At 44.5% G+C, this 26,635-nt stretch overlaps 1 pseudogene; it reads left to right on the top strand.

Annotated features, from left to right (window-relative positions):
* The first annotated feature begins 3,552 nt into the window (after positions 1 to 3,552).
* LOC115077704 lies at positions 3,553 to 4,480 on the top strand (annotated as a pseudogene).
* Positions 4,481 to 26,635: the final 22,155 nt, after the last annotated feature.

Below are 26,635 nucleotides of genomic sequence, written 5' to 3'. Positions count from 1 at the left end.
AATGTGCATGGTGTGGACTCACAATGTTCCCTGTCATTGAAAATACTCTTTCACTTTGCACACTGGTTGGTGGGCAGAAAAGAAAGTGCTGTGCTACTATGGAAAGATCAGGCCACATTGAAGCTTTCTGTGCCCAATATCTCAAGGGATCTGAGTCCATGCTCTGAATTGGCTCAGACAGAAAACTCTTAACCTGAATTTCTGAAAGCTTCTCTTGCAGGTATTGCTGCTGGTCAGCACCACTCACAGTTCTGCCAATAAGTAATGCTCTTCACTGGTACATGAGACCCAATTCATGAAACTTGGGATGAGATTGGTCTCATGGCAGGGGAGCAGCTGGTGGAAGCAGTTGAGCAGGATGGAGTTGGAGACTGAGAAGAAGATGATCCTAATTCATCATCATCATCCTTAAAACTGACCCTCAACATTATATTTTCAACCATTGCAATCAACTTGTTTTTCCAGAGCAAAACTGCCTTTCACATGTGGGTCACACATTGTGGCTAACATATAGCAATCCCTTTGCATGAGAGGTGTCAACCTTTTCTGTATTTGCTCTTTTAAGGATTTCACAAGCAGTAACACTTCCTTCTGGAACTCTGGCTGATGCAGAAATTTATCTAATTTCTGCAGTAGATAGTATATTGCAGGGATGACATCACCTAATGTGACTGTAGCTGAACTCATTGCATCAGTATATTCTTTAAAAGGCTTGAGGACATGCACCATCTGTGCAATGTTTGTCCAGTCCTGACATCCAAGAGGACTTTCCAATCCAATTTCAGATGCCATTGCCAAATCATGAATGTTGTCTGCTATTCACACAACCTCTCCAACATAAGATAAGTGGAATTACATCTGGTAGGCAAATCCTGAACAAGGTTGTGCAAAGGTGCCCCAACTGCTATTTGACTCTCTCTGAGTTGCTTCCCACTTTTCACACCTTGGTTGAAATGCCCAGCTATTTTGCGACACTTTTCAATCAACCACTTCAGGACTTGACTTGTACCACCTTCCTTGGCACTAAGTCCCAAAGCATCCCTCACTACCAGGTGCAGGGTATGTGAAAAACATTGGATGCCCTTTAATCCACCATCAGCCAGAGATTTAAATATTGGCACCATTGTCAGTAAAGAAATATCCATTTAAACATTCCATATCACTGCTTCTATGTGCCCATTCCATCCTTCCATCATCCCCTGAATTGCCTGTAAGATATTTTCTGAAGTGTGGCTCTTGTCTAGCACTTGAGCATGCAGTAAAGCCCACCGGTATCCTGGCAAAATCTTTTTGGAGCTGCTGGTGCTACTGCTGCCACTGCTTATAGGTAATGCCTCATTCAGCTGCCACCAATGTGCTATTAGAGACAAATATGCATGCATTGCATTCATACTAGTCCAAATATCAGTGGTGAGATGGATGCTCCTCCCCTTTGCCCTTGCCATCACAATCTGCATTTCAGCATGACATTTTGTGTATAGGGAAGAAAACGCCTGACAGCTAAATGTACTTCTTGAAGGAAGTTTGTAGTAAGGGGTAAAATAATGGATCACCTGCTTAAATCCCTCATTTTCTACAATCTGCAGTGGATGATCATCCACAGCAATCATTACATCAATATGCCTGCTTCCTACTCTGTGACATTGCAGAAGGACACCACCCATCTGCTCCATGGTAGCTTGCCGCTGCTGCCGAGGAAGTGGAAGAGGAGACTGCTGCTGCTGCAGATGCACACAATCTGTACTACTACTTTCCTTCTGTGGCTTCCTTGTTGCTTTACTTGAAGCCTGGACAAGCACAATAGTGGGACCACCTTCTTCTGCAAGTAACAGTGCTCTATGTTCTTTTTTAGGTGATATTTCATGTTGCTGTTAGTAATATGTCCAATAATTCTTCCACGGTTCACTATCTTTTTACAATGGATACATTGTCCAAATCTCTGATCAGCCACAACATGATAATGTTTCCAAATCTTAGATGTTATTCTACTGTCCCTTACTCTAGTCCGGACACTTGTTGTCATTTTCATACTAGTAGCATTAGAAATAGTAGTAGTAGTTTTAGTCACATGCTGATGTTCTAATGGTGTAGGGGTATCACTACTGGCACTGGCAGTGGTTGTTTTTGCAATCTGACTGACATTGTCATTGGTGGTATTCTCCTCCTCCTTCTCCTCCTCCTCAGAATTTTTACTAGCCAAGAAACCCTGATCATCAACATCATCATCCTCCCTCCTCCTCATCATCATCATCAATATCTGATTCATCATCATGCAAGACTTTCTCTAGCCACTGTTCTTTCATCTAAGAATTTGACCTTTTCTTCACATTGTTCTGATTTAGCTCCTTCCTTCCCCTGCAAGTAACCTTGTGCTTCTACATCCTTATTCTCTTTCATCTCAAAAAATCACAGTTTTTTCCTAGGGACTGGCAGACTGGTCTTTCTGGCACCAGTGCTCTTGCCACAAACAATTTGCCAGCCAATACTAGTAGTACTACTAGTACCATGTTTTCTTCCAGAAGGGAGTGGCATGATGTCTTGTGGTCAAAAAAGGATATAGTGAGTGAGTGACACTGATGATTGATAATTTGATATACTATATATATATATTTTGCGGTATTGCGTGATCTGATTGATGAATGACTGTCAGCTAGGCACAGTCAAAGCTGCAAATGCACTGACAACTAAGCTGGCAGGCACAGCAGTGAGACACTAGTTTGGTATTTTTAAAGCTTTAATTGATATACTAGTGGCTCACTGTCTAGAATAGCTAGCTAAGCTATACATCTAGTAGAATGATATAATAAATCTACTACACTACTGCTGCACTGTTTGGTATTTTTAGATATATAGCCCCAGACCACAGGACAGATATAGAATATAGGATATAGTGACACTAGTAATCTGATTAATATACTAGTAGTGGCTCACTGGCCAGTGACATTAGGCTAGAAGCCTAGCTAGCTATAATAAATCTAGTAGATTGATATAATAAATTAAGAAATCTACTAAAACTCTACTGCTGCACTACAAAGAAAGCTTTAAACCTTAGCATCTTAGTGTAGTTTTGTGCAAGGAACACTACGCTAGGTTTAAAGCTTTGAATACCGCCAAAAATTATTGTCCCTCCCAACGCAGCCATGTTTGGCGAAACACGGGTCCGTGTCGGGAGACCCCTTGTGTCTGAAAAATTGTGCACCTTGAAGCAATGGAGTATGCCGTGATAATGAATTAAAGATTCTTTCTTATGAAGTTCGAAGTATGGGACTGAGTTCATATTTCCGCATTCCCTTGATGCTTGTTTTATTTAAAGACACTAAAGAATACATTGAAAAAAAAAAAAAAAGAATGATCAAACAAATAATACTGTAGGTAATGAAGAAACAGAACTGAAATTTGAACCAAAAGAAATTTTATGGATAAAAGTGATGGTGGTGCTATTTCTACATTATATATGTTACAATAGAAAAAGTAACAGTCATATCCAGTGTGAAAAGAAACAAATTATTGTAACCTATCAGCCAAATTGCTTAAAATGTTTGTTTTCTTGATTCCTTGATAGATATGGAAAACTGTGAGCCCTGCTCAGAAGATCAGTGGTCAAATCCGGAGAGAGATCGATGCATCCCAAGAGCCATTGACTTCCTTTCCTATGAGGAGCCTTTGGGTCTGGCTTTAGCTTCTGTTGCTATTTTCTTTTCTATGGTAACTGCTGGAGTGATGGGAATTTTTAAGAAACATAAAGATACTGCCCTAGTGAAAGCAAATAATCGTGATCTCAGCTTCATCCTGCTCACCTCCCTTATGATGTCCTTCCTCTGCTCCTTTTTATTCATTGGACAACCTCTAAAGGTGACCTGTCTGCTACGACAACCTGCATTTGGGATTATATTTGCTGTTTCTATTTCTTCTATATTGGCTAAAACCCTCACAGTTGCTATGGTCTTCAATGCTACGAGACCTGGCAGCAGGTTTAAGAAATGGTTAAAGACCAGAATATCCCTCTATCTTGTTCTTCTGTGTTCAGTGGGTGAAGTCCTGATATGCACTGTGTGGCTCCTCATGTCTCCTCCATTCCCAGAGTTGGACACAAAATCTGAAACAGGGAAAATGATATTACAGTGTAATGAGGGATCTGTAACTGCTTTCTATATTATGGTTGGATACATGGGATTTCTGGCATTGTTAAGTTTTGTTGTTGCTTTCCTAGTAAGGAAGTTACCTGACACATTCAATGAGGCCCAGTTTATCACCTTCAGCATGCTGGTGTTCTGCAGTGTTTGGGTCTCCTTCATCCCAGCGTACCTGAGCACCAAAGGCAAATACATGGTGGCTGTGGAGATATTTGCTATCCTGGCCTCCAGTGCTGGTCTTCTGGGCTGTATTTTTTATTCCTAAGTGCTACGTTCTTTTGCTAAAGCCTGAAACGAACACAAGAGAACACTTAGTAAGGAAACATTCAAAGAATAACAATTTCTAACAGAATTTTGCCAGAGGGAAATGCCAGTTCTGCTCACAGTACTTTTGAGGTATTCAAGATGTCATAGGCTAAATGAACATAAAAACGGAGAGAGAAACACTGAATAAAATGATAATAAAAAACAATTGTGTGATGTTGAATTTACTTCACTCTTCTATTATATTTGATTTTGAATCTCAAAAAAAGTGAGTGAAAAAGTCAATGCATAGTAAAAAAATTGTTCCACTGCAAGTAGATGCCAGCTAGATGAAATCATAACTGTCATTAAAAAACACCCACTATAACAATGTGTGTTCAGAATTAACTTTAAAAATACTCTTTTACTTATCATATGAATACATAAAATCTTTGTAACATACATTCCTTATGTGTGTGTGCTTTATCATTTAAATAGAAATTCCTGTACAACACCCCACCCTAATAAAGGATCCCTGTTTCACAAACCTCCTTGGCTTTTTCAGGGGAACATTCAGACAAAACATCACAGCTCAAGAAAAATGTATCTCACTGTAGGATAGGACTTTCCAATCTTTTGGGCCGATTCAGTCCGCGCGATTCTGTATTTAAATTAGGTGGTGCGGTTAGAAACAGGCAAAAGGAGCGGTGGCTGTAAGCGGGTTGACAGCCAACGCTCAATATTGCCAGCGTCGGTTCTCGAGCCTGCTGATAGCCATGGGCTCGGAAACTGGATGCCGGCAAAATTGAGCGTCCGGTTTTCGGCCCGACACCCGCCGGCCCATTTAAATTTTTTTTTCTTTTTTTTTCTACTTTTTTTACTCTTCTGAACCTCTGACTTAATATCGCCATAATATTAAGTCAGAGGGTGCACAGAAAAGCAGTGTTTACTGCTTTTCTATGCACTTTCCCGGTGCTGGCAGAAACTAGCACCTACCTTTGGGTAGGTGCTAATTTCTTAAAGTAAAATGTGCAGCTTTCTGTATTGCGTGGGCATACCTAAAAGGGCCATCAACATGCATTTGCATGTTGAGGGCGCTATTAGGTGCCGCAGGTTGGACGCACGTTTTTCCGCCCCTTACTGAATAAGGGGTAAGGGAAAACGCGCGTCCAAGGGCAGATTAACAGTGCGCTCCATCGGACCACACTGTACTGTATCAGCCTGTTTGAAAGTGCAAATATACCTTGAGATATTTGTGCAAATCTCGTCACTACAACTCAAAAAATCAGAATTATAAATGGTACAGAGAAGGGTGACCAAAATGATAAAGGGAATTGAACGATTCCCCTGTAAGGAAAAGTAAAAGAGGTTAGGGCTTTTCAGCTTGGAGAACAGACTGTTGAAGGGAAATATGATAGAGGTCTATAAAATAATGAGTAGAGTGGAATGGGTAAATGCAAATTGGATGTCTATTTTTACAAAAAGTACAGAAACTAGGGTTGATGACATGAACTTATTAAGTAATACATTTAAGACAAAAGGAGAAAATATATATTTTTTTACTCAACACCTAACTAAACTCTGGAACATTTTGCCAGAGGATGTGATCAGTATATTAGTGAAATTAAGCAATAGCTTAATAATCAACTTTTGTATAAAAAAGTAGTTGAAGACCTCACCCCATGATTCATTCTCCAAAATCTGAGAGAATGAAAACAATCAGAGAAGGAAGGTTTCCTAAGCCATCGTGCGATCCGATATCTGATGCCAAACTTTCCTATGATCAGGGCTTAATTTGATGACCAAAAGGAAGTAGAACTGTGGAGAGCCAGAACCAGAAGTGACCTGTGTATAGAGGAGGAGCTAAGGCTGAATGTGAACTCTCTGTCACACACACACATATCTGACACATTATTCACACTTGGTAGGAGAAGGACTGCTGGGGATTAAGGATATAGGATCATTGAGGTAAAGAGCAGAAAGGTGGACAGAGATAATGGGAATGGGCTCTTTTCCTCTAACTCCCTCCTCCTCTCTGTCCTGGTGATCCTGATCCTCTGTCCCCAGCTCCTGTGCTCCTTGCACCCCTCCCACCCCAGTGATCGTGAATCTCCTATCCCTGGTGATCCTCAAGTCCCTCCTCTGCCTGGAAATTCACCCTTTGCAGCAACTTTCTTCCTCTCCCTCTTCAGTCAGTAAAGTACAGGCCTCCTCTTCAAGGCAGAGTCAGCTGGTCCACCTCTGCTTTGGGATGGAGGGCGGGAGGAGACTGGTGTGCACTGCCTGCTGTTCTCACTTTCCTTGGATAGGAGAGTGAGGCCTGGAATTAAACATAACCTGCTTTGTTGCCTGCTTTGGGGTGGATGGAAGGGAGCAAAGCCTCATCCTTCTGCCTCCCTCCACCACACCCACTCCTATCCCCTCCCCTCCCTCCGATCCCTTCACTCACTCATTCACTGCTGCCGCCCCCCCCCCCCCCCCCAGTGTGATCAGGAGCAGCAGAGGCAGCAGAGCCTGGGATGATGGCAGGAGAAGCAGGAAGTCTGACATTCACCCCACATCTCTTTTGTTCCATAGCTGTTCCTCATCATAACCATTTAAATTGTGCTGGGAAATTACACAAAATCCTAAGCCATGTGGCCACCCTTATGTCTGGGTAAGCAGCTTCAACTCTCTGCTCTTCTCTGCTTCCTCTAAGAGCTGGGGAGGCATAAATAATCCAGGCCACTACTGGCTCACTTCCGTTTCCTCAGGGGAGCTAGAATTAAGATGCAATGACGGCTCTGTTCTGCCATCTTAGCTCCCAGAAAATAGGATCTAAGATGGCAGAACAGATGAACTTCTCTGTAATGGACACAAAAAAGGGGATTAATTAGTACTAGTTTGAAAGTAATGAGCAATAGTGCCACTCATCAAAATCAGGGCTGAAGCCTTCACAATTAGCACTACTACTCACACTTGTGCTAATTCAAAACCTTTTCATGTCTATTCTTTGCTCTGCAGCAACTGTTTTAGTATCATCCCATCCCCTTTTATTCATTGCTATACAGGAGGAGAGGTAGGGAGAGGGGGAAACGTTGGTAGTGACTGGTTTAGGGAGCAGAGTGGCTGTTTTCTTTTCTGTATGCTCCAGGCTTACTTTCTCCCTTTCTCTTCCTGGAGGGGAGGGACTGGAGATCAACTCCCCCGGTGCTCTGCTGATTAAGCCTTAGAAGAAGTGCCATAACCGTGTTCCTGCTCATTCCCCATTAAATTAAGCTTTGCCTAAGATCCCAGTCTTCTATACAGTTCTGAACTTAAACATAAAAATATGTTGAATCCGCTAGGAAGACCAATAGTGGCATCACTTGTTTCTGTTTTTGAATCTTTAATTTATTTTTGTGGATCTCCTTCTGCAAGCTGAAGTGCCTCACACTCAATCATATGGAAAAGATACCAAGCATATGCTTAATAATCTCTAGATGTTAACATTAGAGACACTGGATATAAGAATGGTGATGCTGGATATTAATTATTTGTACATAAACATTTCACAACGTGAAGTGCTAGGAATTCTGGAGCTTATTTTGAAGAAACATCCTAAACCCCAGTGTATTCCATCAGATTATGTATTAATGATGGCAGAATTATCCTTAAGCTACAATTATTATTCTTTAGTGGATGAATAAGAACATAAGAACATAGCATTTGCCAAGCTGGGTCAGACCAAAGGTCCATCAAGCTCAGTATCCTGTTTCCAACAGAGGCCAGTCCAGGGCACAAGTACCTGGCAGAATCCCAGAGGGTAGATGGATTCCATGTTGCTTATCCCAGGGATAAGCAAAGTATTCCTGCAACTGCACCTTAATAATGATTTAAAGATCTGAGCCACACTGGAAAGAAAAGAAAGAATTTGAAAAGAAGCTTGCCATGGAAGCAAAAATTCATAATAAAACCTTTGTCAGGCACATTCAAATTGACCATTACATTCAATTTGACCATTAGATGATAGGGATGTGAATTGTTTTTGAACGATTAAAATTGTCAGATAATTTTAAAATCGTCCAAAATCGTTAGAGTGCACGATACAATACAAATGCCCCCAATTTATCGTCAGGGGCATTTGTATTGTATCGTTAAATAGGGCGCGGGAAAACCGGCACACCAAAAAACCCTAAAACCCACCCCGAACCTTTAAAAAATCCCCCACCCTCCCGAATCCCCCCAAAATGTTTTAAATTACCTGGGGTCCAGTGGGAGGGTCCCGATGCGATCTCCCTCTCTCTGGCCACGGCTGCGTTGAGAGAAATGGCGCCGGTGGCCCTTTGCCCTTATCATGTCACAGGGCAAAGGTAGCGCCGGCGCCATTTTGGTTCCTGGTTCCCGACGTCATGCATCCAGGAGATCGCCCCGGACCCCCGCTGGACCCCCAGGGACTTTTGGCCAGCTTGGGGGGGGGCCTCCTGACCCCCACAAGACTTGCCAAAAGTCCAGCGGGGGTCCGGGAGCGACCTCCTGCACGCGGGCCGTATTGCCAATCTTCAAAATGGCGCCGGCGCTACCTTTGCCCTGTCACATGATAAGGGCAAAGGGCCACCGGCACCATTTCTCTTAACGCAGGTGTGGCCAGAGAGAGGGAGATCATGCCGGGACCCCCCCACTGGACCCCAGGTAATTTAAAACATTTTGGGGGGGGTTCGGGAGGGTGGGGGATTTGTTTTAAAGGCTCGGGGTGGGTTTTAGGGTTTTTTTGGTGTGCCGGTTTTCCCGCCCTCCCCTGATTTACAATTTTTAACGATTTAAAAAAAAAACAAAAAAAAAAAAACACGACAATAAGATTTCCCTCTCGCCACCAGCCAAAATCGATCGTTAAGACGATCGATCACACGATTCACACCCCTATTAGATGATCAAGGAGTAAAAGAAGTGCTTAGGGATGACAAAGTCAAGGCAGAGAGACCAAATCAATTCTTTGCTTCAGCATTCACTGAGGAAGATATAAGAGATAGACCCATGCTAGAAATGATATTCAAAAGTGATGATTCAGAGGAACTGAAACAAATCTCAGTGAACCGGGAACATGTACTAGGATAAATTGATAGATGGAAGAGTAGCAGATTACTTGGACCAGATGGTATACATCCTAGAGTGCTGAAAGAAATGAGAAATTAAATCGCTGACCTGCTACTGGAAATTTCTAAACTATCAGTAACATCATCTATGGTACCTGAAGACTGGAAAGTTGCCAATGTAATGCCAAATTTTAAAAAGGGATCAATGGGTGATCCAGGAAATTACAGACCAGTGAGTGATGTCTGTGCCAGGTAAAAAGGTAAAACAATCATAAAGAAAACCTTTGCTGAATATATAGATAATCATAGTTTAATGGCAGAAAGCCAATATGGATTTAGCCAAATGAAGTCTTGCCTCACAAATTTGCTACATTTTTTGGAAGGGATAAATAAAAATGTGGATAAAGAAGAACCGGTTGATAGGGTGTATCTGGATTTCAAGGAAGCATTTGACAAAGTTCTTCATGAGAGACATTTTAGGAAATTAGAAAGTCATGGTGCTAGGTGGCAGTGTCCTATTGTGGATTGCCAACTGGTTAAAAAAGAGAGTAGTGTAAATGGTAAATTTTCCCAATGGAAAAAGGTGAATAGTGGAGTGCTCCAGGGATCTGTTCTTGGAATGTTGCTTTTTAATATATTTAAAGAAAATCTAACCCAAGAAGTATAAGAATGGTCCAAATAAAGCAATAAATGATAATAATGACATTTATCTTATGAAAATGACCATCATATTTATCACAGGACTAACAAACAGACTCCATGTCTATTTTTTTTCTGAACTGTGAGAAGTGTATTTTTCAGGTAAAGTTTCTTATTGCATGTAAAAACATTACTTAGCCCTTATGAGAAATCACACTTATCTGAGAGCTTGTAATGTGCGTCTAGGAGTCGCCTTTGCTCATATCAGCTGGTGTACATTAATTTCTGGAGATCCATGGGCAACCCAACACTGCACAGTTTCAGAAGAGGTCTTCTTTCTTTAGGGGTCACCTAAGATACTGTGGTCTTTCTCTTGTATAGATACCAGTTTCTAAAATATGCAGCATATACTTGCAGTCTTTAACTTAACTAAACAAAACAAAACACCCTCATATTGTGAAACAATATGATGTATATCATTTAAAAGCACAAGGCAATAATGCTTTAAAACTGAGCATGAAGAATGTGAATATAGAGACTTACTATTGTTGACTCCTTAAAAATGAAGGTCTTTTCATATGAACGGTTCTCGAATAGAGAACAATTATTGCAAAACAAAGCTAAATCAAATTTTGAAGAAATAGTATATGTTTTGAAATATTCCAATATGGCTGAGAAAATTAAAAAGATTGTAAAAAAGCATTGGCATATTTTAAGTTGCCATTCAGTCTTTAAAAATTTTCTGTTTTATCAAAAACAAGAGGACAAAATATCAAAGGTTGGTGAGAGCGGCATTGCCAATGCAGATAATTCCATGAGCTACAATTACAGGTCACAATGTGTATCAAAATTTTGATTTATGTGACAATAATATTTCTGGACTAAGCTGGGAAGAAAGAAACACAGGCACTACAGTAAAAAGAGGCTTTAACACCGATTGTCAAAAACATAGGGGTAAATTTTAAAAGGAGAGCACGCGACATACATGTGTGCGCACTACCCGGCACGCACACATATATGCCCGATTTTATAACATGCGCGCGAAGGCGCGTGCATTTATAAAATCAGGGGTTGGCGCGCAAGGGGTCACAATTGTGCACTTTGCGCACAACTAACCATGCTGCCTTCCCCCGTTCCCTTCCCCCTAGCCTGACCAGCCCATCCCTTCCCCTAATCTTTACCCCCCTAGACCTACTATAACCCTCCCTGACCTTTGTCTTAGCTTTTGAGCATGTTGGCCGACTGCTGGCGAGTGATCCCCGGCACAGCGGCAAATGGCCGCTGTGCCAAGAGCCTCTGACTCTGTCCCCACCCATGCCCCCGGATCACCCATGCACTGCCCCTTTTTGCAAGCCCCGGGATTTACACGCGTCTTAGGGCTTTATGCGTGTCACCGGGCCTTTTTTAAATAGGCCCAGTGCGCGTAACCTTTTAAAAATCCAGCCCATAATGTTGTATATGCCATATAGTGTCCATGTAGTAAAATATACATTGGGATTAGAATGCGAAGTATTAGAACTTGTTTAATTGAACATAGAAGTCACATTAACACCACAGATGAAGGAGCACCAATGGTTACACTTTGCATTGAGACAGGACATCAATTTCAAGATTTACATTGGACCATTTTAGAAACATTCCCCCGTCACCGTGTGGAGGCAATTACAGAATAAAGATCAACCAGAAGGAAACCTGATGGATTTTCAAATTAAATACTGTATATCCAAATGGACTCAATGAGAAGATCAAATGGAATTGTTACGATTGTGGACCCTGGGGCCAGCTAGAAGATGGTGATGCAGCTCTGAAGGAATACCCACAGTGGAGTCGTAGCCAGGAGGTGGACTTGAACCAGAAATCTGAGAGAATCTTCACCACTGGAGACCCGAGATCCCCCCGGGAGAAGCCCTTGGAGACCCGAGCCGCTTGGACTTAGGCGTGGGCTCTGGGGATGAAGGTATGAAGAGGGTCCCAGGAATAGAGAATCCAAAGAAGAAGTCAGAGCCAGGAGACCAACAGGAACCTCGCCACTGGAAGCCAGCGATCCCCCTGGGAGGAGCCTGTGAGGGCCCGAGCTGCTTGGACTTGGTTGCAGTCTCCGGAGAATGAAGGTCTTGAAGATAAATCCAAATCAAGGCAGGCAGCAGAGATGCAAGACTTGGAGGCAAACCAAGGGTCAGGGCAGGCGGCAGACAGCAGAGACCAAAGACAAGCCAGAAGTCAGGACGGGCAGCGAAGCAGGATACCGAAGAACAAGCCAAGGGGACGCAGGAACAGGAGCAGGCAAGGATGGGATGGAACTGGAACAAGGCTGGGGCAGGACTCAGGAACACGCTGGGACAGGAACAAGCAGGAGCGAAGACAGCAACTAGCAAACTCAGAGAGTGAACCTCACTGCAAGGCGAAGAGGGAGACTGTGAACCAGGTTTAAATAGTTGCCAGTGCCTGATGTCAGTTCAAAGGAGAAATTGAATTTCCCGCGCTGGTCCCTTTAAATAAGCCGGCTCTGCGCGCAACTGGGGGGCGGGGTGCCGTCATGGCAGGACGTGCAGGAGCTCGGCGGTGTCTCCCTCATGGAGACGCCGCCACGGACAGACTAGGCTGCGGTCCAGATTAGAGGACCACTGTGAGTTGCTCCAGAGCTGGCTGGGAGAGAGGTAACAGCCCGGTCGCGGCATCCCACGACCGGGGATCATAACAGTACACCCCCTCTTATGCTTCCTCCTCGGGGGACCTGGTGCATTTGGATGCTCCTGGTGAAAGCAACGGAGAAGTGATTTGTCCAAGATATTGACTGCCAGCTCCCAAGTATTGTCTTCAGGGCCACAGCCCTCCCAAGATAACAAATACTCCCACCGGCAGTGCTGGAAACGAACATCAAGAACATCGCAAACCTGATAAATGGAATTGTCTTCAGCAGGAGTGTTGGAAGGATCAGGAGGTTTGCGATAAACCTTTGTTACTGTCAAGATTCTAAGTAGAGATATGTGAAATACGTAAATGTTCATCGAACTAGGAAGGGATAGGCGGTAGGAGATGGCACCTACCCTCTCGGATACCCGGAATGGACCAATGAACCGGGGCACCAATCGCATGGAAGGGAGGCAAAGGTGAACATGCTTCGTGCTTAACCATATCTTATCACCAGATTGAAATACCGAAGTGGGACGGCGATGTTTGTCCGCATTCCTTTTGGCAATGGCCGCAGTTTGTTGTAGCTTGGTCTGAATGGATTCCCAAAGATAATGGAGCTGCTGTGCAGATAAATGGGCTGCGGGAGACGTTACAAAGGCAGAAGTAATGGTAACTTGGGTTCATGACCATAGACCAGTAGAAAGGGAGACTCGCCCGTGGCTGAATGAACATGATTGTTATAAGAAAATTCAGCCCATGGAAGAAGGGAAACCCAGTTATTTTGTTGGTCCCCTACGAATGTTCGAAGGAAGGTCTTTAATGAGCGATTGGTATGTTCCACTTGTCCGTTGCTTTGGGGATGAAATGCAGAAGTGAAGTATAGGCACTAGGGATGTGAATCGTATGCCCGATCATTTTAACGATCTGGTTCGGCTGGAGGGAGAAAAAAATCTGATTGGTAGAGATGTGAATCGGAATCGGTTCCAATTCCGATTCACATCGCTAATTTTTTTTAGTGAGGCCCAAGCCGATTAAAAAAAACAACCCACCCAGACCCTTTAAAATTGACCCCTTAGCTTCCCCCACCCTCCTGAACCCCCCCAAAACTTTTTACAAATACCTGGTGATCTAGCAGAAGTCCCGGGAGCGACCTCCCATTCTTGGGCTGTTGGCTGCACTAATAAAAATGGCGCCGATGGTCCTTTGCCCTTACCATGTGACAGGGTATCCGTGCCATTGGCCGGTCCCTGTCACATGGTAGTAGCACTGGATGACCGGCGCCATTTTTAAAGATGGTGCTGACCATCCAGTGCTCCTACCATGTGACAATGGCACGGATACCCTGTCACATGGTAAGGGCAAAGGGCTATTGGCGCCATTTTTATTAGTGGCAGCCGACGGCCCGAGAACGGGAGATTGTTCCCGGGATCACCACTGGACCACCAGGTAATTTTAAAATGTTTTGGGGGGGATCGGGAGGGTGGGGGAAGCTAAGGGGGCGCTTTTAAAGGGCCGGGTGGGTTGTTTTTTTTTATCGGGCCATCGGCGCCATTTTTATGAGTGGCAGCCGACGGCCCGAGAGTGGGCGATCGGTCCCGGGGCTTCCACTGGACCACCAGGTACATGTAAAAGGTTTTGGGGGGGTTTGGGAGGGTGGGGGAAGGGATTAGTTTTAAAGGGTCGGGTGGGTTTAGGGGTTGTTTTGGTATGCCGGTTTTCCCACCCTCCCCCCAAATAACTTTCTTTAGTGGACACTATCCCGATTAATGATTTTTTCACGATAAGTCGGGGGAATTTCTATTATATCACACTCTTTAACGATTTTTGACGATTTAAAAAATATCGGACGATATTTTAATTCATCAAAAAACGATTCACATCCCTACTAAGCACACACTCCAAACTTTTTACAAAGAGCTTTCCAGTATCTAGCCGTGAATTGTGGACCTCTGTCAGAGGTGATGTGAAGAGGGAGTCCATGAGTACGAAAAATGTGTTGTATGAAGAGTTGTGCTAACTCCGGCGCAGACGGAAGTTTGGGCAGAGGCACAAAATGGGCCATTTTGGAAAACCGATTCACGGTAACCCAAATAACAGTCTTCCCCTCCGATGATGGTAAATCCACTACAAAATCTGTGGACAGATGCGTCCTTGGTTCAGCAGGGACTCGTAGTGGCTGTAGAAGCCCCCAGGGGCGACCGATCAATGGCCTTTATCTGGCACATGTTGGACAAGAATCAACAAGGAGGTGAACATCGCATCTTATGTGAGGCCACCAGTAGTATCAAGCAAGTAGCTCTAAAGTCCTCGCTCAACCAGGATGTCCAGCACTGAGAGAGTCATGGGCCCAGGAAAGGACCTTTTTTCTCAGACAAACAGGGACTTCTGTCTTTCCGGGAGGAGGCAGATCTGTTGTAGCCACGACCACACTTGCAGGGTCTAAAATGTACAGGGGTGGATCTGGCGAGTCCTCGGATTCCGGATTCCGTGATAACGCATCGGCTCATATATTCTTTGCTGCAGGCCTATAACGCAGAGAAAAGTGGAATCGACTGAAAAATAGGGACCCGAGGGCCTGTCGTGGATTCAGCCACTGAGCACAACATAGGAACTCCAAATTTTTGTGATCCATATATACCACGATGGGATGCTATGCCCCCTCCAGCCACTGTCTCTATTCCTCAAAGGCGAGCTTAATAGCGAGGAGCTCCTTATCACCGATACCATAATTTTTCTCCACAGGGGAAAACTTCCTGGAGAAGTAAAAGCAAGGTAGTAACCTTCCCTTCTCAGAGACCTGACTGAGAACCGCTTCATCTGCAATGTTCAAGGCGTCTACTTCTACTATAAAGGGTCGTAGAGGATCCGGATGGTGAAGGCAGACATCCTGCAAAAAGGCCTTCCTCAATTCTACAAAGGCTAGACAAGTTGATGGTGGCCATTCCTTAGGGTTATCACCCTTTTTGGTGAGGGCTGTAAGTGGTGCCACTTTTTGGGAATAGTGAGAGGTAAACTGTTAAAGTTCTCAAATCCAAGGAACCATTGTAGGGCCTTGATCCCTACAGGCTACAGCCAATTCTTGATAGCGGAAACCATGCCTGGGTCCATTTGGAAACCGGTTGATGAGACATTGTAACCCAGGAAGGGTAGTGACTCCTGTTCAAACATACACTTTTCAAGTTTAGCGAAAAGATGATTATCTGTAAGCCATTGTAATACCTGTCTCACATGGTGGCGATGAGTCAAAAGATCTTTGGAGTAAATCAAGACATCGTCTAGATAGACTATCACAGACAAGTGAAGCATGTCCCTGAGTACCTCATTCATTAGGTTTTGGAAAACTGCTAGAGCATTACAAAGCCCAAAGGGTATAACTAGGAACTCAATATCCGTCGCGTGTGTTGAAAGCGGTCTTCCATTCATCTCCGGGGCAAATTCTTACCAGATTGTAAGTGCCACGGAGATCAAGTTTAGTGAAGATTTTAGCTCACTGTAGCTGGTCTAGGAGTTCTGGGATGAGTGGAAGAGGATACCTGTCTCGACGAGTGATAGTGTTGAGACCTCTATAATCTATGTAGGGTCAGAGCGACCCATCCTTTTTAGCAACAAAGAAGAAACCAGCCCCCGCTGGCGAGTTGGACGGGCAAATGAATCCACAATCTAGGTTTTCTTTGATGTACTTTGACATGACTTGTGTCTCTGGAAGGAACAACAGGTATACCCGTCCCCTAGGAGGAGTTGTGCCAGGCAATAGCTCTATAGCTCAATCAAAAGGCCGGTGCTGTGGTAAAAGTTCTGCCATCTCTTTAGAAAAGAGATCCTGGTAAGCAGCATAGTGAGATGGTAAAGTAAGTGACATAGTCATCAATGTCAGTCCAGGCCGAGGTATCGTCGGGAAGCAGGACGAGAAGCAGTGTGGACTCCAGGCTGCAATCTGCAGGGTGTCCCAGTGGATGGTAGGAGAATGTTCTTGGAGCCATGGTAGTCCCAGAACAATAGGATGGACGGCCTTCTCAAGAACTAGAAAAGAGATCTCTTCCATATGGAGCACTCTGGTGCGGAGAGTCAGAGGTGCAGTCGACACAGAGATACTCCCAGGAAGCGGCGTGCCATGAATAGAGGAAATCCAAAGCGGAGGGTTAGGAGGGACTACTGGGAGTCGTAATTGTTGTACCAAATCCATGAGAATAAAGTTCCCCCTGCTCCAGAATCAATAAATGGGGGAGTGGAGAAGGTTCCTCCGGGGAACTCAAGGGTCACTGGTACCGTACATTGAGGAGCAGAATTAACGCAGCCCAGGGATAGCCCCCCGATCATACCTAGATGCTGAAGTTTTCTGGTCATTCAGGGCACCATGCTAAGAAATTCCCCTTATTCCCGCAGTATAGGCAAAGGCCTAGCGTGCATTGACATCTCCTCTCTTCAGAAAAAAGAGAGCTACGTCCCAGTTGCATGGGCTCTACACCTTGATTGCCTGAGGAGGCAGAGGGAGTAGCCAAGGGTCAAGAAAATGCAGGTGCCAAGGTAATCAGTGGACTATTCTCCCTTCATGAGTCCATTGTTAAAGCCTTCGGTCGACCCTTCCCGCTATGTCAATCAAACTGTTAAGGTCGTCTGGAAAGTCACTAGCCGCCAGCTCATCTTTGAGGTGTGAAGATAGCCCCTCTAAGAAGATTCCGTGAAGACTGTTTTCTCTCCAGTCCAACTCGGTAGCCAGGGTGCAGAACTCGACCGCATATTTGGCTAGTGGGCAGGACCCCTGGCGCAGGCACAGCAAATCAGCAACTGCCATAGATTTACACGCTGGTTCATTGAATATTTGTTTGAATGCAGTTACAAAGTGCTGAAGATTTCCCAGAATGGGATCATTATGTTCCCATATTTATTTATTTATTTGAGGTTCTTTATATACCGCCATTCATTTAGTAACATCATGACGGTTCACATACAACAAAGTTTCAGCAGCAGTGCTAGAACAATTAGAAAATAGCAACAGTGCTTTACAATTAACGTTCAACTAAAGAAGGACCATTAGAAAAATATAACAATGCTAAACTAGAGCAACTGAAAGAAGGTATATGGCAATGTAAAACAGTAGTAATAGTAATAAAATAATTACAATAGGTTGATGCATGAATTATATACAAATAGTACAATATTTATAAAGGGTAATATTTATTTATTTATTTATTTATTTCAGATTTTTATATACCGACATTCTCAATACAAGTATCGAATCAGGTCGGTTTACATATAACAAAACTTTCGCACAAAAGGCGTTACATGGAACAGCGTTTCTTAACATATAACGTATAACATATAGCATATAACCTATAACATATAGATATTAATAATAAATTAAATATTACATAGATAATAATAGTAACTCGTCAACAGGACGCGGGTAAATGTTCGGCATGTTTATAGCGAGAATAAATATCTAGAAAAAATTAAAGGGTAGACTAAATTGTGATATGAGGGTACATAGACCATGTTGATGTGCAAAATATGCGAGAAATGCATGAGTTAAGGAAGACTGATGAATCAGAGAAGAAGTCTTAAACAGGTGAGAAGTTCAGATCTGACGTGGTTGGGTCTTGAAGGGGGTATAGGTGAAACTAGGATCTGGTGTTTGGGCTATTTTTCTTTTTGGCCGGTGTCTAAGTAAACTTGTGATTCTGTATATGTTTGCCTGAAAAGCCACGTTTTTAGATTTTTCTTAAAAGTTAGATGGCAGGTCTCTTGGCGTAGATCTGGCGGTAGTGAGTTCCAGAGTGTGGGTCCGGCTGTTGAGAGTGCTCGTTTTGTTAATGTGGTTTTGATTGGGGGAGCATATAAGGAACCTTTGTAGTTGTGCCTGATGGGTCTTTGAGATGTGTGGAGGCGGAGATGCAAATTTAGATTTAGGTGGGCGATGCCCATTATATCCTTGTGGATCATTGATAGTGTCTTGTAGGTGATTCTAGCTTTTATAGGAAGCCAGTGTAGGCTGTGAAGAATAGGTGTTATGTGGGCTCTTTTATTAGTGTTGGTGAGTAGCCTTGCTGCTGCATTCTGCACCATCTGTAATGGTCTGGTGGATAAAGCTGGGAGACCTAGCAGTAGTGAGTTGCAGTAGTCCAGCTTAGACAGAATTAAAGACTGGACTACTAGCCGGAAGTCACTGAAGTGAAGAAGAGGTTTGAGATTTTTCAGCACTTGGAATTTGAAATAGCATTCTTTAGTTGTGTTGGTTATGAAGGATTTTAGGTTAAATTTGTTGTCGAGACGCACCCCCAGGTCTCTGACGGAGGTGGATAGGTTAGTGTTTGGATATGAGATTGCCTGAGGAGGCAATCTCATATTCAATATCCAATAGGGTAGTAGGGTGAGGGTAGTAGGGTATAGGGTAAAAGGGTATTAGGGTAGCAGGAGGGGAACTTAGGTAGCATAGAGGGATAATACATATTTACAAAGCTTAGACTCAGGGAAAAGCAAAGGGGGAATTGCTGGAGAAAATGTTTGGTACTTTATGTGAATGCTTTTAAGAATAACCATGTTTTAAGTTTCTGCTTGAATTTTTTTGGGCATGATTCCTGCCGCAGTTCAGGTGGCATAGTGTTCCAGCAGGAGGGGCCGGCTATAGCGAAGGCGCGTTTTCTGGTTGTGTCTAGTCTGGTAGTTTTGTGAGGGGGTAATTGAAGTGTGGCTGCATGTTGAGGTCTGGGGATTCTGGAGTGTTTGCGGAACTGAATGGCATTACTAAGCCAGGTCATATTCTCAGTGTATAGGGTCTTATGTATTAAGGATAATATTTTGAAGGTGACTCTTTGAGCAACAGGTAGCCAATGTAATTCTTTAAGTATGGGAGTGATATGATCTGACCTTCGTGTATTAGTGAGGATGCGGGCCGCAGCATTTTGTAACATTTGTAACGGTAGGATGGTGGAATTGGGAAGGCCTAACAAGAGGGCGTTGCAGTAGTCAATTTTAGCAAATAATAGGGCCTGAAGCACTGTACGGAAATCACATTGGTATAGGAGGGGTTTGAGCTTTTTTAGAGTGTGTAGCTTGAAGTATCCGTCTTTTATAATATTGTTGATATGTTTTTTAAAATTAAGCTGGTTGTCTATTGTTACACCTAGGTGGGGAGGCCCAGGCCAGGGTCCTCTCGTCCAGCAAGGATACGATGTAGTTGGTTTTTACCAGATCCGAAGGGAATTGGGTAGGCAGTAGAGTAAACCGTATGTAGCACTGATTGAGGAAACCGCGGAACTGTTTGGCTGGTAGATGCGTAGAGGCCGCCAGGCCGGGAGTAGGAACCTAGAATGGAGTGGGAGGCGATACCGTAGGGGTGGAATCCAAGCGGATTTCCAACCTGTCTTCCATTACAGTTAGGACATCCAGGCAGTGTTGGTGCTGCTGCAGGCACTCGGCAATACCAGGAATGGCCTGGAGGCCGGAAAGATCCGCCGGGTCCATGGCCTTGCAAACTGTTATAATTGTGGTCCCTTGGGCCAGCTAGAAGATGGTGATGCAGCACTGAAGGAATACCCACAGTGGAGTCGTAGCTGGGAGGTGAACTTGAACCAGAGATCCAAGAGAATGTTCACCACTAGAGACCCAAGATCACCCCGGGGGGAGCCCTTGGAGACCCGAGCCACTTCAACTTAGGCGTGGACTCTGGGGATGAAGGTCTGAAGAGGGTCCCAGGAATAGAAAGTCCAAAGAAGAAGTCAGAGCTATGAGACCAACAGGAACTTCACCACTGGAAGCCCGCGATCCCCCTGGGAGGATCCTGTGAGGACCTGAGCCGCTTGGACTTAGGTGTGGTCTCCAGAGGATGAGGGTCTTGAATATAAATCCGAATCAAGGCAGGCAGCAGAGATGCAAGACATGCAGGCAAACCAAGGGTCGGGGCAGGCGGCAGACAGCAGAGGCCAAAGACAAGTCAGAAGTCAGGACGGGCAGCGAAGCAGGATACCGAAGAACAAGCCGACGTCAGGAGCTAGGAAGACAAGCCAAGGGGACGCAGGAACAGGAGCAGGCAAGGATGGGCTGGAACTGAAACAAGGCTGGGGCAGGACTCAGGAACACGCTGGGACAGGAACAAGCAGGAGCGAAGACAGCAACTATCAAACTCAGAGTATGAACCTCGTTACAAGGTGAAGAGGGAGACTGTGAGCCACGTTTAAATAGTTGCCAGCGTCTGATGTCAGTTCAAAGGAGAAATTGAATTTTCCGTGCTGGTCACTTTAAATGAGCCAGCTCTGCGCGCGCGCGAGTCTAGGGGGCCGGGTGCCATCATGGCAGGAAGTGCAGGAGCTCAGCAGCATCTCCCTTGTGGAGACGCCACCACGGACAGGCCAATCTGCGGCACAAACAGATCAGAGGATCGCTGCGAGTTGCTCCGGGGCTGGCTGGGAGAATAAGTTAAAAAAAAAAAGAAAAAGCTATCTTCTTAAGTTGTTCTGGAGTTTATTTTCACAGGTACAACTTTCTTTTTTTCATGAGAGAAGGATCATAATGCACGTGATATCCTCAATAAAGAAGAAAATCTCTGCAATTTTATAATGTGAATAGCCAGTGTATTATTACACTTGTTCTAAGCTCACGTCCCGGTATTTTTTCAGAATATATACCTTGTTTAACCACAAGGAGATGGTCATATCACATTTCTTTTCTGCTAGAGAATTGTCCAAAATTTTTTCTAAGCAGTTATCAACTTTTCTCCAAAGGCTTAACATCAGGATAAATACAGTATTGAAATTTTATTCCTTAAAAAATTGTGCTTAAGGAATCAGCAATAGGGTAAGCCTCTACATTCACATTCTTCAAGATTAGTTTTTAGAGCATTATTATATTGTGCTTTTAAATGACATACTATAATTTGCCAATGATGAAAACAACCACTCATTCAATTTAATAAACACTGTTTAACAAGAAAAAAAATGTGAGGATGGAGTGGAACGTTTCATAACTACTTGCGTTTCCAATGCCACCCCCTGGCAATGGGAATTAAATTTTTTTCCTCATTAATGGTCAAACTATCAACAACTTTATCTTTATGTTTTACTGCGTGCAAAAAAACTATAAAATCTCAAAAAAGTAAAAAAAGGTCCCATGTGCAATTTGCTTATTTGAAACTGTCTTTTGAAATAAGCAAATTGCACATGGACATTTTTTGACATTTTTATACATAGGGGATGGAACAATTCCCCTATGAAGAAAGGTTAAAGAGATCAAGACTCTTCAGCTTGGAGAAGAGACAGCTGAGGGGAGATATGCTAGAGATCTATAAAGTAATGAGTGGAATGGAATGAGTAAATGACATTAATCAGTTGTTTACTCTTTTGAAAAGTACAAAGACCAGGGGACACACAATGACGTTACTGGGTAATACATTTAAAACTAATAAGAGAAAATATGTTTTTACTCAATGCATAATTAAGCTCTGACATTCATTGCTAGAGGTAAAATAAATTAGTAAAGCTGTGTTCAAAAAAGGTTTGGACAAGTTCCTGGAGGAAAAGTCCATTAACAATTATTAAAGGAGAGTTGCAGCGATCCAATACTTATCTTGGATAAGCAAAATGGAATGTTTCACTCCTTGGGATTCTGCCTGGTACTTGTGATCTGGCTTGATCACTGTTGGAACAGGATACTGGGTTTGATGGACCCTTGGTCTGACCCCACTATGGCAAGTGTGTGTGCAGATAAGGGGGGCAGCCACAACTATGGAGGTGCACCGCCTCCAAAGCAATGTGAGGGAGTAAAGACTGGGGGTGGGATGCTGAGCTCAATTTTAAAGGCTTGTCAGCCCATTCACCAGCCTCTTCTTTGCATTTTTTTTTTTAAGGTAAGACCATGCATATCAGCTTATCTTTCTCTTCCACGTTTTTCTTGTAGCCTACCTTTGATTCTAATTCTAGTTGTTGATTTCTGGATGCCATTATCTTTTGTTTGTTTTCGGCTTGTCCATGTTGATTGTTCATCTTTTTCCAGCATCTTACCTGATTCCATTGTAAATAGTGGTCCCCTGTCCTGCTTAATTTGGTTATCAGGTGGGCCAGTAGATTAAAACATTTTGCGAGTGTGAGCACATCACTAGTTATCTGGATGAGGACCAAGTGTCCTTTCTTTAGGTATTTTCCCTGCCATTTGCATGGCTTTAACAGCAGGCAGTTTGGTCCAGTTGGGCTCATTGGTGACCAGGTTGATCAGTGGAAGCCACATGGAGCTACAAGCATGTCTTGTATGGGTGCCTGCAAGGTTCCAACAGGGAACAGGAAACACCATTACAGTGGCGACTCATGACTGACACTTCTCCTCCCAGCCACTACCTTCAGTCTTTTCTTTGCATGTGAATTCACAAAAGGAAGTTACATGAGGAATGCAAGCCTGAGGTGTAGACAATCATGGTAATGTACTCTCTGATGTGTCCCCTGATGGGACTCACTTTTCTGTAAGATCCTGCCTGGAGGCCAGGCCTTGATGCATGTGGCTTGCCTGACTCCAGGGTTGGGGATAGTGTTGTGACCTACTCCAGAAATGGGGTTTCTCTGTGCCAGAAGTCTTGGAAATAAGTCCAGTTCATTCTCTCCCCTACTCCCATATAGAGGCTGTGTACTGGTCAATCTTGGGAGTGAGAATTCTGGATGATGCATCTAGGTGAGGTGCTAAGTTTTCTGGCTGCTCCTGTTGCACAGGAGGTGGACCCTTGGGCTGAGGTGGAGTTGATGGTTCCCGTAGGGGAGGCCCTATGGGTCCCCACCATCAGTAGATGGAGCTGGATGACTGACAGAGGGCAGTTGGGAGCTTCATCAATACCAGCCTCGTTCCCATGGGTTGAGGCCTTGGGTGCCGGGGCCAGCTGGAGTTAGGAGGGCCTCCATCTGAGGTCTTCCGGGAGATGATGAGGAAGTCAGCCAGGGACAAGCAACAGTAGAGATGAAGAGTATGTACTGGACAAGGCGGTGTCTTGGAGACCCGGGCACCAAAAGGAACAGAAGGACAGGGGGCACCCGAGTAAAGCAGGCCAAAGCCTGAAAGGCTAAGTCCAGAACTAGAGGTGTCGTAGAACAGGCTGAAGTCAGGGCAGGAGGCAACAAAGGAGCAGTGGCAAGGCAAGGCAGAAGTCAGGCCTAGGAGATGATCAGGAGCATAGACAAGCAAAGCAGAGATCTGGACTAGGAGATAATCAATAGCGTAGTCAAACAAAGCAGAGGTCAGGTCCAGGAGAAGATAAATGGCGTGGTCAGGCAAAGCAGAGCTCGGATCCAGGAGAAGATCAATGATGTGGTCAGGCAAAGCAGAGGTCAGGTCCAGGAGAAGATAAATGACGTGGTCAAAGCAGAGGTTGGGTCCAGGAGAAGATCAGTCCGTAAATCTAGTTGACTAGAGCGAAGCACAGGAACCAGGAGAAGATGAAATCAGGATCAGGAACATGGAAGGAATAGGAACCAGGAACATGAGGAAATCACCAAGGAGGCAACAAAGGACACGTCCAGTGTGGAGACCTGTTGCAAAGGTGACTAACAGGAGCTGAGCCCAGCCTTATATACCAGAGCCCAGAGATGACATCATCTGGGGCCAAGGGATGGATTCCCGCCTCGACCCCTTTAAAACGAACAGAGATGTATATGCACATACCTAGGGATGAGCAAGGCATGGGATGGTGGCTTCTCTCTGCAGACCATGCAGAGAGGCCCGCTGAGGAGCACAGGAGTCTGCCTTGGAGACAAGAGCACTGGAGATGGCCCGAGGTCAGAGATGGCAGCCCACAGTTGCGAGGGAAGTGGAGCCAGACACTGGAGCAGGGAGAAGAGGGTAAGAGGGCCTGGCCACGGGCTTGCCATGGCCGGCACATGCAACAGTACCTTTCTCACGCCCCCTCTTGGAGGTCTGGGTTTACCCATATGGGCACGGTGAAACTGTAGGAGGAGGTTTTTATCCAGGATGTTACGAGTTGGCTCCCACAAATTCTCTTCTGGGCCATATCCCTCCCAGTAAAGGAAGTCTTCCCACCGACGGCCCCTATGGCGGACATCAAGGACTTCATAGACCTTGTAAGTGGTGTCAGACTCTGCAATCAGCTGAGAAGTTTTGGGAACCTTATGAGAAGGCCAAGAGAGAATGTCTGGCTTTAAAAGTGACATGTGAAATGTGTTGTGAATTTCCAAAGTTGGCGGCATCCAAAGTTGGTAGGTAACAGGTCCAACATGATGGATGACTGGAAAAAGGTCTGATATATCTTGGTGTGAACCTTTAGGAAGGTATCTTAAGATGAACATATCATGTATTTCACCAGATGTTTTGACCAGGAAGGAACTCAGGAGCAGAGCGTTGATGAATATCCATGGACTTCTTAGCCCAGGTTGCAGTTTGGTGCAGGCAAAGGTTTGCCTGATTCCAGAGAGCCTTAAGGGCATCTGCAGTAGCTTGTGTGCTGGAGAAGGTACTGACAGCGGTATAGGTATTGAAGGCCAGGGTTGCTTACCATAAACAATGAAGAATGGTGATGTTCCTGTGGCAGTGGTGAGATGGGAGTTGTGGGAGAACTCTGCCCAAGAAAGAACATTGACCAGTTGTCCTGCTGGTCATTAATGTAGGCGCGGAAAAAAGCCTTTAGAAAATGATTTGTACGTTCGTCTTGACCATTGGCCTGTGGATGGTAAGCTGTGGTGAGGCTTGATGTTGATGCCAAATTTGAAACATAAGAGTGCCGCCAATAACGGGCGACAAACTGGGGACCTCTGTCTGAGACTATGTCCTTGCGTAAGCCATGTAGACAGAATACATGAAGGAAGAACAGGCGTGCCAATGCTGGAGCAGAAGTTAAGCCCGGCAATGGAACAAAATGGGCCATTTTTTAAAACCTGTCAATGGTAACCCATATGTGACCTTTAGATGATGGAAAGTCCACAATGAAATCCATGGAAAGATTTGTCCACGGTTCTTCTGGAGCAGGAAGTGGTTGGAGAAGATCTCAAGGTCAACCGACCAGGGGCTATTGTTGAGCGCAAGTATTGCAGGAATTGATGTATGCTCTGGTTTCAGAGATGATAGTTGGCCACCAAAAGATTCACTGCAGTAATGCAAGTGTTCGTGCCCCATCCTGGGGGGCCAGCAAACTTGGTCTCATGTGCCCACTGGAGAACATTTCAAGTGGGCTACGGGGCACAACAGTTTTTCCCAGCTGGACCTGGGAGAGTTGCAGGCAAGCAGATACAAACATCTGCCCGGAGGTTTTTCTCAGCTGGGCAATACCCGAGTTCAAAACTGAACCTGGAAAAGAACAAGCCCATCAGGCTTGATGGGCATTGAGACGCTGGGCATGACTCAAGTGTTCAAAGTTTTGGTGATCAGTGGGAATTGTAAATTTGTGCTGAGCGCCCTTTAACTAAGGGTGCCATTCCTCCAAGGCTAGCTTAATTGCAAGTAATTCTCGGTCTCCAATACTGTAATTCTGTTCTGCAGGGGAGAACTTACGTGAAAAGAAGGAACACGGGGTCAGGGAGCCGGATGTTGAATGTTGGCTCAGAACCACCCCATCCCCAATTGCAGAGGCGTCCACTTCGACCAGGAAGGGGCGTTTTGAGTCTGGGTGATGAAGGCATGGTCCAGTGAGGAGGGTATCTTTAAGGCACTGAAGGGCTGTAAGTGCTTACGGAGTCCAATTCCAAGTGTCTTGGCCCTTACGGGTCATCGCTGTGAGGGGAGCAACTAGAATCAAATAGTTGGAAATGAAATGGTGGTAGTAGTTTGTAAATCCTAGAAACAGTTTCAAAGCTCGGAGGCCCAAAGGCAGAGATGTTATGGTTAATGGTCCCACGGGGGGCAGACCCGTGAAGGACAACGGTTTCAAGCTAGACTCCGGACAAACACAGATTTGAATGTTTTATTAAACAGTGTGAATGGCCACCAGAGGTGGCAGTAGTGAATAGTGGTTGTAGA

This window comes from Rhinatrema bivittatum, chromosome 16, assembly GCF_901001135.1.
Source record: "Rhinatrema bivittatum chromosome 16, aRhiBiv1.1, whole genome shotgun sequence".
NCBI classification, from domain to species: Eukaryota; Metazoa; Chordata; class Amphibia; order Gymnophiona; family Rhinatrematidae; genus Rhinatrema; species Rhinatrema bivittatum.
This window is presented reverse-complemented; position numbering and strand designations above follow the sequence as displayed.